We start from the raw sequence: 12,414 nt of genomic DNA, 5'->3' as shown, positions 1-12,414 counted from the left end.
CCTGTGGGTCTCAAAACTCCTGATACGTCTGGATGGGGTGAAGCGTCAGCTCAGGTCTTGCTGAAGCCTGATCGGGAGTTTAATTCCCTTCCTAAAGAAGCCAACGAGCGCCCTTGGGGGGGGCTGAGCTGGGAATGACCGAGCCGAAGAATTTAAAGCCCAAGATTGAGAATAAACCAGACCGGGACAATTGGGAATTGGAGACCTTAAGCAGATCAACCCCTCCACGTCTACGTCGGGCAGGACTAAGGTGAGTTTTGGTCGTGGCAGGTCCACGCCGCGGGGTGAGGGGAGGGGAGCGTGTTGCACCCGCTTGAGCTCGCTGGGACTTCACCTTCCCACTGGCAGCAGCAGCTCGAAAATTCTATGCGTCTTCAAACCCACGGAGCCCGTAATAAATCACCTGGGCTTCACGGTTTGAACAAGGCAGCTCCTGAAGTCAGCAGGAAATCTGCAGCTTGCAGCGTTTCCCAACCCGCTTGTAAATAAGCTAAAAAAAAAAAAAAGAAAAAAGAAAAGAAAAAAAGCAAGTCACCTTCTAGAGAACGACGGCTGCCTGGGGTCACGTTCCGAGGGAAAGAATCCTTCTGTGAGGGACTTGACCCTCAGGGATCCCCAGACCGGAGGCAAATCCCCTGCTGCACGTTCTCGGTGCTAATTCTCACAAGATTGGTTTAATTTTGGTGTTTGCTGCTGGTGTTTGCTCTGGGCTGTCCGCGACTCCCCCCTTGGTTTGGGTGGGACCCGCGGGACGCTGCGGCTGCAAACGCTGTCGCTTGGTTTGGAGTGACTCTGCAGGTCCAAAGGATCCGGGTTCCTAATTCCGTTAGAAGGATCAAAACGCAGCGAGAAGACTCTCACCAAACCAAACCCTGCGAGCGCCAGCGAGAAAAGCGAAACGTTTCAGATGAAGAGTTTGCCAGAGCTTGGGCAAACTACACCAGGTTTGAGGTTCACAGCGAGACAAGATTACAGCGGAATTAAGTAGTGATTTCCCTTCCAAAATTCAAGCTCAGACCCAGAGAGGCTCTGTGCTACCGCGCCGTCCTTCGTGGGTACCACAAAAGATTTAAGCCGGCCGAAGTAAACCTACAGAATTAAAGGGGCTTTTGAACCAAAAACAATGATTTCCTTCCAAAAACTCTCCTCTCAGGCAACTCAAGCAACACAAAGAAGAGTCAGAAATCAGAGTCAGGCTTAGCGCTCCTGCGGTGTCTTCCACTGTAGTGATCAGGTTTTAAAACCTGAGGTTTAAAAAGAGGGGGGTTTTTTGGGTCTGCTGCCAAACCAGGTGATCCCGAGAAGTGGGGATAAAAATAGGGGACAGCTAAAAAAACCTTTTCCTACGAGGAACTCGAGTTTTCCAGCGGGTTTCTCGAGGGTCTCTTAAGACAAGAATTTCTGAGCGCGACCCGCAGGACCTTGCGCTGAGCTCAGACCCAGCCCTCCAGGCGCTCGAGTCCTGCGCGAGGCGCATTCCCCTTTCTGGCTCGGATGGAAAAGCGCCCAGGTTCCTCTTCCGCGCTGCGATCACCTCGTTTCATCTTCTAGCGCCCGTCTCTTCCGTGCGGGCCGTGCACACGCGAGCAGAACCCCACGGTGCCATCAAAATAAATAACAACAGCGCGGCTTGTTAAGGGAGCGAGCTGCACTCCGTTAGTCTGAAGGCTCATGTCTTGGCGAGGGAAAAAAAAATAAAATAAAGCAGCTATGGTTTTAAGATCAAGCAAGATGAGACCCTTTTCGCTCCATCTTTAGACTCTCAAACTCAGCTCTCAGAAAACCAGGGGCTATTTCACCAAGTAATCTGTCTTAAGGGAATAATAAAAAAAAAACCAAACAAACCAAAAAAACCCCGAAAAAAACAAACAAAACCCTTTGTTTAAAGTTTTCACGGATGGAACATTTTATCTTCTGAATTGTTTCTGGCAGAGAACCCACTCCTGGTGTTATGCCGAGCGCAAACAGAACAACAGACAAACCGAATCCCCAACAGGAATTTAAGGACTTGCACAGTTAGAATTAATAAATGGCCACACCGCGTCCGGTAAATCCAGGTTATTGCTGCGGGTCTAATTGTACCAAATATCTCCTAAACACCATCGATCTCCCAGCAGGATCCCCCGCGAAAAAAACGCGCGTGGCACGGCAGTAAGAAAACCAATTCCCTGTGGTTAAGAGCCAGAGGAGACGACAGCTCAGGCCTAACAAACTTAAGCTCAGCTCTGCAAACTACAGAGGTTTAAGAGGGACGGGGAGGAGAGTTCATCCGGAACGCAAAACCCACTGCACTCCCCCCCCGGATAACTGACTGCAGGCTCAGCAGAAATGAGAAGAGATCCCCAGTGGAGCCCAGCCTAAGGCTGACCCAGCTGAAAAGCTGCCCCGGGAAGTCATCCCAGACCCCGCTCTCCCAGGAGGGGCCTTTCGTAAACGCGGGGGGTTTGTTTGGGCCCTTGGCACAGGCTGCCCCCCGCCTCCAAACCCCAGGAGCCAGACCTTGTCTGGGGAGAAGCCGCCAGCACAGCCTCGCTCCTTTTGGGCCGGGCTTTGCTCTTTTTGGGCCAAGCTTTGCTCCTTTTGGGCCGGGCTTTGCTTCTTTTGGGCCGGGCTTCGCTCCTTTTGGGCTGGGCTTCGCTCCTTTTGGGCCAAGCTTTGCTCCTTTTGGGCTAAGCTTTGCTCCTTTTGGGTCAAGCTTTGCTCTTTTTGAGCTGGGCTTCGCTCCAGGCCTGCCGCCAGAGCTGGATCACGTTCTTCTTGCACCGACAAAGAAATAAAACTCATTCCTCTGCTGAGCAACGGCCTCAGTTCCGAGCGCGTCACGTTAAGCCGAGTTATCTAACCACTCTAATGGATTAATGATCCCGGGAGCAGGGGGCAGGTCAAGGGCCAGACAGACGCGCTCTCATCATTCCGAGAGAAGCGCCCGAGCCCCACCTCTGACCCAGGCGGAGGAAACGTGCCCTTTGCTTTGCACGGGGAGCAAAGAGCTCACAATTTGCAATTTGCGGCGTGTAATTACGGCGGCTGAAGAGGGCGAGGACGCGCCTCCGTGAGCAGCCCGGGGGCGCAGGGAGGGTGCTACAGCTGAAGGATGCTGTGGGCGGAGGGAGGGACTTGCGGAATCACGGCTCCACAACCCCTAAGGTTATAAAGTCGGAGTGTTTATTCAGCGCTGAGGAGCACGGGGGATCACTCCGCCGCAATCGCGAGCCCCCCTCGTGGCTCCTTGTCTTGGCTTTACGCTACAAAACGTCACATACTCGTAATATGCCCATACATATGCATGACCTCTATTATAATGAGCCTGAAAGTCATCTTCGTACATCCTGCCCCGGTCTCCTCCCAGTCGCGCCTGCGCAGCGTGTCCCGGTGCTCATGGGCTGGGGTCGCAGAGATGAAGCAGCTCCTCTTCCGCACTTGTTGAACTTTTTCCCTCGGTTCCTCGCGCAGTCGCTGTAGCCTCCTGGGCTCAGGCCGGACCGTGGGGTTGGTTTTGACCAGTTTTTAGGGCTGTCTTCCTATTCCACCAGGAAGCGTTCCCTCGCAGCTTCCATCAGTCAAGGTTTCCATATTGTTCTTCTCTCTGGCCCATCAACTATGATCCATTATCCTATTTTAATCTTAGTTAACTAATGGGCCTCCAGCCCCTGGCCTGATCTCTAAGTCTTCCATCTTTATCTCTAATATACCTTCATTTCCTGAGTGCCTCATTTCTATATCCTGATTTTCTAGCTCCTCATTTCAGGAGGGACGGGCAGTACGTGCTGGGCGAGGGCAGCGAACCCACGCCGGACCCCTCAGCGCGACCCACAGCGAGCCCACACCACCAGTAGCCACTGCCAGCAAGCGCCGGGGCCGTTCTGCTCTCTCCCTCCCTCTCAGAACGACCCCTCAGCTAATTTGGGGTCACAAATTAGCCAGGCGCTAATTTGGGATCACAAGTGCTGCCTTCACACGGCAGAAGCACTATCCAGGCTGCAATCCTACGAAATTACAGTGGAGAGGGCTCATTAAGAGCCCTTTAGCAACTTCTCCCGCTCTCTCATAAATGATTAGATCACCTGGAGGAGTGTTAATGAAACCCTTGAAGGAAAACCCTTCTGTTTTCCCAGGCAGAGAAGATGGGGCAGGAGGTAAAGCAAAATCCGTTCTCTTCATTATTTAAGGAGACGCCAGTTTACCAAACAACCCCTAACGATGACGACCGGGAGCCATTTGAGTTCTTGAGCATCACCCTCTTCCCATGGTACACGCGGAAGCCCCAAGTTTGGGTGACAAAGGTAAAACCAAGGTCTCTTCCACTTGTGCTACCCGCCGGGGCGAAGGGGCTGCCTCAAAAAAAAAAAACAAAAAACTGCACGGTTTTGATAAACATCATAAATCTGGCGAGCTAGCAGGCGTCCTCGGTATAAACACGGTGACAAAGCGGGGGCGTCTCATCTGGCCGCCTCTCAACACATCCCCGGAGGGCATCGCGCTTTATCCGTGTTCCGCAGACCCCCCAGAAAAATCTCGGAAGCTGGTTTAAAAGCGACACCTCCCGAGCAGAAAACGAATCAGAGGACGATGCGGGAGGCTGCCAGGCTGCAGCGCCGAGGCGAGTTTGGGCTCTCTGAGGATGTGGCAGCATCAGCAGTCGCAGCCTCCCTCGGCGGGAGACGGAGGAGTCGAGCTCCGGGGCACGGGAGGAGTCGGCGCATCAGAGGAAAATAAAAAACTACCCCGAGGGAGGCGAATGTCGCCAGGTGAGGATTGTTCTGGAGCCCGCCAGGAGACCCCGTCCAGCTGGAAGGACAATGGGGAAGGTCCTCCCAGGCTGAGCTCCCACAAACCCACCGAAGGCATCTTCAGGGATCCCATCCCCGCTTTTCTCATCTTGCTTCACCATCTGCGTGGGTGAGGAATGTCCCATTATCGCATAAGAACAGTTTCTAGCACACAGAATGGGGTTTTGTTGGTTTTTTTGGTTTTTTTCCCCCTGGTTTATTTACTTTGTTTCCTCATACCAAGGCTGGATTTTCGGCTAAGATGTTAAATATTTTCTTTATGAATTTCACATTTTTATGATGCAGGGAATTGTGGAATATCAATTAAATGCCTGCCACAAAGCACAATCCGAAAGGAAAGTTAAAAAAAAAAAGCAACCACAAAACCAAAACCAAACAAAAGACAGAAAACTGCCGGGGAACGGCGGCTCAATCTGTGACTTACGATTCGCTTTTAATTCTGAAAAAGGGAAGAGCAGAGGTGCCGCCATCCAAACCCACGCTGCCTCCGCAAGAGCACAAAGGGTTTAATCCGAATTACATTCCCAGCAGATTATTTAAACCGCACTTAAATCCTCATGTGACCGCTTTTAATCCCAGTTTAAACGGCTGCAAAGCAGGATCAGCCCACTCCACTCACCCTGCACGCATCTTCACTCCGAACGAAACCACCCTCTCGGGGATTTATTTTTGCTTTAAGTCCCTCAAAGTTAAAGCCAATTAGTTAATGCTACAAAGCTGCTGGTTTGAAAAAAAAAAAAAAAACTTAAATTAAAAAAAAAAAATTACCATTCGCTACGGGAATCGGTGAGTCTCACTCAGCAGAGCACCACAGAGGGGACGGGCAGAGCCAATGTCACCACGTGGGAACAACTGCGTGGCCGAGCGAGAAGAACAAACTCCCACCTCCAAACTTTTAAAACCAGGTGGAAAGTCCTGGGCCGTCCTGGCATCGTTTTGGGGATGAATTACTGGGCAAATTGGCGAAGCGACTGTTCGCTTACCGGCCTTGGCAATGGAACCGAGCTCTGAGCATCCTTAAACCCTAAAACACCTGCCCCGGGTCACCAACCCCCCAGGTTGAGACCCTTCCCCTGAGCGTGCGGAGCAGTAGAAGCGTTCATCAACCGTATAATAATTGTATGCTAACCACTAACCAATCAGGAGTGTTGTGGGAAAAAACCCCCTCCTGATTTTTGTGTATAAAAGCAGCATGAAAATCTGCTGGGGGGGGGATGTATGATTTGTGGAGAGTCCCCCGAGCATCCAGACCTGGATAAATCCAACATCTCTGCTGGGGGGTCTGGGTTCGGCATGAATCCACCTTCTGGGCGAGAGGGCGACTTCCCAAAATCTTCCCCGTGCTCATGGAAAAGAATCGGGTACGTGACCCCCGAACCAGCCCCGGGTGTTCTCAGAGCCCAGCTCCTCCCTCCCAGCAGGGTTTTGGAAACTTGGCCCAAGTGTTAAAGCCTCTCCCGGGGGGGCGCAAGTCACCCCCTGAGCCACCTCTCACTGGGCAACAACCTCCTCCGGGAGGAGCAGCATCGCCCTGGCGCGGGGGGAATTTAAAAGAGGAAAAAAAAAAAAAATTTTCAACCCCTCAGATTCCCTCAGACATTTTACCGAGGGCTGCAGATGCAAACTAGAACCATCCAGCACAAACATATATTCTGCAAGCTTTTAATAACATAATAAACATGTAAAAAAACCCTGCTTTGACAGCCTCTTTTTTTTTTTCCGGAGGATTTGATAAATTGGCGTTTAAAAGGCACAATTTTAAAGGTTCGTTTTTAACACCACCTAAAAGGCAGCAACTATTGTATTACACGGCAGCCAGTGGTGAATCAGCTTTTGTGAAAACCTTTGCAAACAGCTGAAAAGAAAGAAAATGAGATAGAGAAATAATGACTATTATACACGCAAGAAAAGCGACTTTAAAGATGCAGCGTGTATCAGGGAAGGCATTACCATCCTCTTGTTAAATTCAAATATGCTTTGAGATGCAGAAAAGTCGTCCTCTTTTTTTTTTTTTTTTTTTTTTCCAAGAGCGCCCAGACAAAGGCAAATAGCTCCAGCTAGAGCGTGTGCCAGGGAGAAAATGTAAATGTAAAAGCAGACCTGAGAGTCTAGGCACGATCTTATCTCTCAGAGCGGTTCCAGGGGAGGATTAGATTCCAGTGAGTAAAAAAGTAATGAAGAACGTGACACCGAGATTTACCGTAGCGGAGCAGAAGGTTCTGGATAACCCAGGGGTCGTCGCATCCGCCTGAATTTGCTGTATTTCAGCATCCAGAATCCTCCTGAACTGACCTGACTCTCCAAGTGATGAAATTCCCCAGGCTGGGGCTGTAAGCCCCGGTCTGAGCCAAGGAAAAAAAAAAAAAAGAAGAAGAAAAATCGTGCTGCTTTTCCAGCGGGTTAAGACTCGTGCAGGGAAAGCTGCTTCTGCTGGTCTGTCGGGCCGTACCACAAGGCTGGACGGTCCCTGTCGGATTTATTTGGGCCAAGTTTTTGTCTTGTTAATGCTTCGGCCTCTCCCCTCGTGGAATTGTTGACCCCGATTTTCAGCCGCGCGCCCGCTGCCCCCCCCCGGATCCCAGGCGCTGCCGTTGCCCCCCAACACAGCCCCATTCCTGCTTTCACCAGGTTTAATCAGAAAACCCAAAGAGCTGCAGCAGCTTCCCCACGGCTGCTGGAGACCCCGGGAGCCACGAACCCCGCGGAGGCTTCCCCAAGCCTTGACCCCCGCCGCCCCGTCCAGGCAAAGAGAAGCACCTCCAGGCCCCCGGCGCCGCCGCTCACGGGGCTGGTTCATGCCAAAAAGCTGCCAACGAGCTTCATCTCCACCAGCTTTGCCCGAAGACAACCCACCCCCGTCTCCAAATCGGATTTCTGCGGAATTAATCGACTGGGCAGCCCGCCCGCCCCTCACGGCGCCTGCAGGTTTCACTGCACTTTGATAAACTCTGGCATCTTCCCCGGGTCCTGACGCTTCGGGGCTCCATCGGAACCACCTTAACGCTGGTTGGGGTTTGTCCTCGCCGGGTGACGAGGGAGGAAGGTGCATTGGCAGCCTCCACCCCTCCAGCCGCACGCAGACGCTTCTCAAAGCCCAACGCGGGGAAGCTCCGGCTCCCCTCGGGGGTCTCCGTGGGCCTGACGCCCGCTGCGTGCCCGGGGAGGGGGATATTCTGTCTGGAAACATGACTCTACCCAGCATAGCCCCCTCTGGGGACACCCTGTCCTTGGAGTTTGCAAGAGGAAATTTCCTGCTGAACGTGCCCGAGGCCGCCCATCCCGCGGCGCCACGACCCGCAGCTCTCACCAGGCCAACGTGTGTTGGTACAAAATAAATCCTCTCCCCGGCTACCGTGTAACCACGGGAAAAGCCACTTCAACCATCCGCAGCGCCATCTGCCCTTCTCCACACCACCCACACAAGCTATTTGCATATTCATTGCATATTTATAGAGCGCACCACGGTGGGATGCTCCATGTGCCACCAACAGACGTGGCCATTCGGTCCCCACGTCCTTGTGTGCGACACCAGGACCCACACGCACACAAACCGCCACCCCCCAGCCCCACAAAACAGCCCCGAGAGTCGCTGCGGAAGAAACCGAAACCTCCCCGGGGTCCGTCCGGGGCGCAGGACGCTCCGGGTGTCGGCCTTAAGCTGAGCACGGCTGCCGACACCCGTGATTTCCTCCCGTGCGGCGCTGTCGGGCCCCACGATCTGTCAGCTGCGCGGTCCAAGAACCACTCGCCTTCCAGGATCCGGTTTCGCTGAGAAAACAAGACGCTACGATGTTCCGTTTGCCGTTTTCATAGACAGCAGGAAAAAAATAAAACGGGCAAAATCATTTAACGCCTTCAGCTTCTGTTGGACGGTGTGGAATTTCCCCACAAGCTGAACAGTGTCCTCTCGGTTCAAGGCTGTGGGGATCATTCCCACGGGCCGTCGCCGCTGCTTGGGGCTGTGCGGTCACCCCGGGACATCCCGTGTGGTTCCCCAGGACATCCATGAACCGCGGGTGCTCCGGGGCGGGTGCTCCGGGGTCTCCGGGCGAACACACGGAGCTTTGAAAGATCCACTTTGACGCTTCTCCTGCTGCCGTGGCGAGTGTAGAAGCCACCCAGGGCCCGGAGCAGTTTGCGAGGTTCTGCGTCTCCACCTGCAGCACAAACCATCGTGCCGACAGCTTCAAAAATCTTCCCTCGTCCTCCTGCTGGGAAGGACGAGCCGAAGAGGAGCACAGGGGCGTCCCCAAAGGTCCCGTCCAGGCAGACTGGGGATGGGGGGTGGGGGGGACAGGGCCTCCTGTCACCAGGGGAAGGAAACGCTTCTCCCTCAGCGCCAGCATCCGCGGCGGGGCAAAGCGCTCGAGGACTCCGACTGAGAGAAGCTCAAATCAGAGAAATCCAGATTAGAGAAGTGTCCGAGCAAGCTGGAAAACCTCAACTCCCGGCGGGGAGCTGCTCCGGCTGCGACTCGCGGGAGTGCGGCTGCGTTAGCGCGGCCCCGCGCCCAAGGTTAATTATTTCTGGCTCCCAAGGTTAATTATTTCTGGCTCTGTCGTCGGGGCTGATTCTCCCCCAGGACGATGCTGACCCGGCTCAGCTTGGCTTGGGCGAGAACTCCGAGGTCTCTGCAGCGCTCGGCGCTGCCCAGCGCAGCCCCACCACCAGCGGCTTCGCTGGTTTTGGGGAGCGTGTCGGCTGTCGAAGCCAATTTTAGCTCATTTTGCCTTAACAGAAAAGGATCCGAGCCCGCGGGGAGACGCTGCCCAACCCTCCCCTGCCAGAGCTGCGAAGTTAAGCGGCTTACACAGGGCAGCTCAGCTAAAACTAAACGAAAAAAAACCCACCCAAAAAACCCCACCCAAACCCCACCGCACGCGCAACCACGTCCTCACAAACAAGATTTAAAAAAAAAAAAAAAAAATTTAAGAAAAAAAAGGGACCACCCTCCCCGCCACCCCACAGCAGCACATCAAAAGCCTGACAAGGACCGGGGAGGGGGGGGAAGGTTTCATTCCTCAGAGGGGGCTGATCTACATTTTAAAGCAAAAAAACTTCAAACGGCGCATCCGCGCAGAAATCTCCCAACAGGCTCTTTCCCTCCGCGCCCGCATCCCCGCTCTCGCCGTTCCCATCCTCACCCAAACGAAACCCCTGATTCCCAACCCCTCCTCCCCGCCCTCGAGGCCACTCGCTGTCACCTCCGGCCCCATTTTTAGGGATTTTGATTTTGCTGCAAAATAAGAACCAAGGTGGCTCCCTCACCGCCACATACCGGCAGAGAAAGGTACCACCGACGCGGTCTGTAGAAGTAACATACAGAATGTTTGTGGGGGAAAAAAAAAAAAAAAAAAAAAAAAGCAGATTTCTCTCCTAATTAAGTGAGGGAGGAGGAACAGGACCCCTAAATGCCACTTGAACAATTCACAGCACCTCCGTTCCCTGCAGCCTCCACTTTTCCGCCCATCGCAGCCAAATACTTGTCTGAAATCTGTAAGTTTGCCAAAGAACTCCCCGTCAGCGCCCGTAGCTCTGCTAATTAGTAAGGTGTGGGTGCTAAATTGGAAGTTCAGGGGAAGAAATTATGAAATTAGCCAACGGGAATGAGTTTGGAAACTGCCGGCAGCTCGGCGCTATTATGAAAATATTCCTAGAAGAGGCATTTTCTTTCCCAGAGCAGCGAGGGAGCGAGCGAAGCCCCGATGCTGCGTGAGGTTAACGCAGGAAAAAAAACCCCTCCGGTTTCATCTGTTTTTTTCGCCATTCTGGCTCCTTTTTATAGTGCTGCTGGTTTCCACTGCTCGGGTCTGGTTAGTCAGGGGGTGGGGGTACCCCCTCTTTTTCCTCCGGTGGCTCATAATTTGCAATTCAGATCTTAGTTACAGTGACTCAAGGAAGAGCCTTTTCATTTTAAAAATGGAAATGGAATTCAAGAGTTGGGGGAAAGAAACAAATTCAAGGCTTCAAAATAAGAATTTGAGCTTCCAACAAGCGCCACAAGCTTGAGGAGACCTTGACAGAGGAGTGGTGTCGTGAAGAACCAAAGCCTTGCCAAGCCTTTTCTTTGTATTTTATTTTATTTTTTCCTTAATACGAGTAATTTCTGGGCAACCCATCCAGTCTACAACCCTCTGAGCCGGTCTGGAGAGGAAAAAAAAAAAAAAAAAAAAAAAAGGCAAAATTCAACAAATCACACGCTGCTGACATCAGTCATCCCAAAATACAACTAAAGAAAAATATTTTGGGGGGTAAAACTTGACCTCAGGACACGCACCCAGACTTGTGCAGTGGTAACATCAGTTTTATGACCAAAAAAAATTGTATTTTGGAACAGCCTTGACAGCTCCAAATATTGACGCCCGGTAGGACGGTGAGGTGAGACCTGGAGCAGAAAACCGGCGCTTTGGGAAGGTTTAACTCCAAAAAAAACAAAGCAAGGAAAAGCCAGAAGGTGAAGAAGCTGCAGGAAAAGGCAACAGAAGTCCCAGACAAAGGTCCCTCTCCTCCACATCCCGGCCAAGAAGGGGTCAAGCGCAAGTGCCAGGCAGAAGCAGCTACACGCTTTTTTTTTTTTTTTTTTTTTTTTTCTTCACATTAATTCGGTGAATAAAGCCAATTTATTCTGGCCCAGGAACCCCTCCCAGAAACAAATGGGTCTGGGCTGTTGCCCCAATCTCAAGGACCACGAGCCCCAGGGCAGCTCCGAGGGACCCCAAGGATGCAGGGGCTGCGTCCTGGAAGGCATCACCGGCCCGAAAAAAAGTAAAAATCTCACCGTTTCCTCGCTCACTGGTGCTCAGGCAGCTGAGCCTGATAAGAAAACATCCACAAATTCAACCTTTAAACCCAGCTACCCGAAATTCACCTTAAATCAGGATAATTTAACCACCCTAGATTTAAAAAAAATAATATAACCACCCTTTGGTAAAAAAAAAAAAAAAAAAAGAGAGAAAACCACAACTAACCAAAACCCAACCATGTGAAACTAAAACCACATACTTTAGGCTAAATATCATCCAGAAAGGCAGCACTAAGCCAGCACAATACAGACAACTTAATGCTGGTGACCTGGTTTAGCGCGGCTGGTGCGTCTGTCTCGCCTTTCCGGGCGGAAAAATAAGAACAGAAGGAAAAAAAAAAGAAAAAAAAAAGAAGTGTCATCGCAGCAAAACCGGTAGCTCTGGAGTAATGTCGGTGCCACGCGGTAACGCTGTTCTAGGATTTCTCCTTTTTGCTGAGGGAATAAAGAGTGGAGGGGGATCGAGCAGGAGGGATCCGCTCTCAGGTGAGCGGAGGAGTCTGTGATTTCAGACGCAAAAATGGCTCCTTGTTACAGCGGGAGAAGGAAAAGCGGCGCGAAAAAAAACCAGCTAAAATAAATTTTTAAAAAAATATTAAAAAAAAAATTAAACAAAATTAAATAAAAAAATAAATCTGGCTGCTTTTGGGAAACGCTGAGAGGTTCCGTCAGCATCCGAGGACGGTCCTGGTCAGTCTGAAATGGCCAAATCCAAACCCAGGGGCCCAACTTCATCCTCCCCACGCTCCAACCACCCCCGGGCGAGGAGGGGGCTGCGCTTTTATATTCCTGAGTGATTTTACGGGAGATGCTGAAGGCTGG

At 51.9% G+C, this 12,414-nt stretch overlaps 1 protein-coding gene across 5 annotated transcripts in view; it reads right to left on the bottom strand.

Moving 5' to 3' along the window:
* LOC141972712 (leucine-rich repeat and fibronectin type III domain-containing protein 1-like protein) overlaps nt 1–12,414 on the bottom strand; it is a 41,508-nt gene that overhangs the window by 22,433 nt on the left and 6,661 nt on the right. Inside the window, exon 1 of one of the 5 annotated variants that reach the window (XM_074930661.1) lies at nt 8,098–9,289. The exons of 3 other annotated variants lie outside the window; for them this stretch is intronic. The gene's annotated coding sequence lies outside the window, so the exon portion shown is untranslated. Of the gene's footprint in view, nt 1–5,214; nt 6,753–8,097; nt 9,290–12,414 lie in introns of those variants that run through there. One more of the 5 variants, XM_074930662.1, reaches the window with a different exon arrangement.

The sequence above is a fragment of the Athene noctua genome, chromosome 35 (genome assembly GCF_965140245.1).
Source record: "Athene noctua chromosome 35, bAthNoc1.hap1.1, whole genome shotgun sequence".
NCBI lineage: Eukaryota > Metazoa > Chordata > Aves > Strigiformes > Strigidae > Athene > Athene noctua.
Note: the sequence above shows the minus strand (reverse complement) of the source record. Positions and strands in the feature narration are given on the sequence as shown.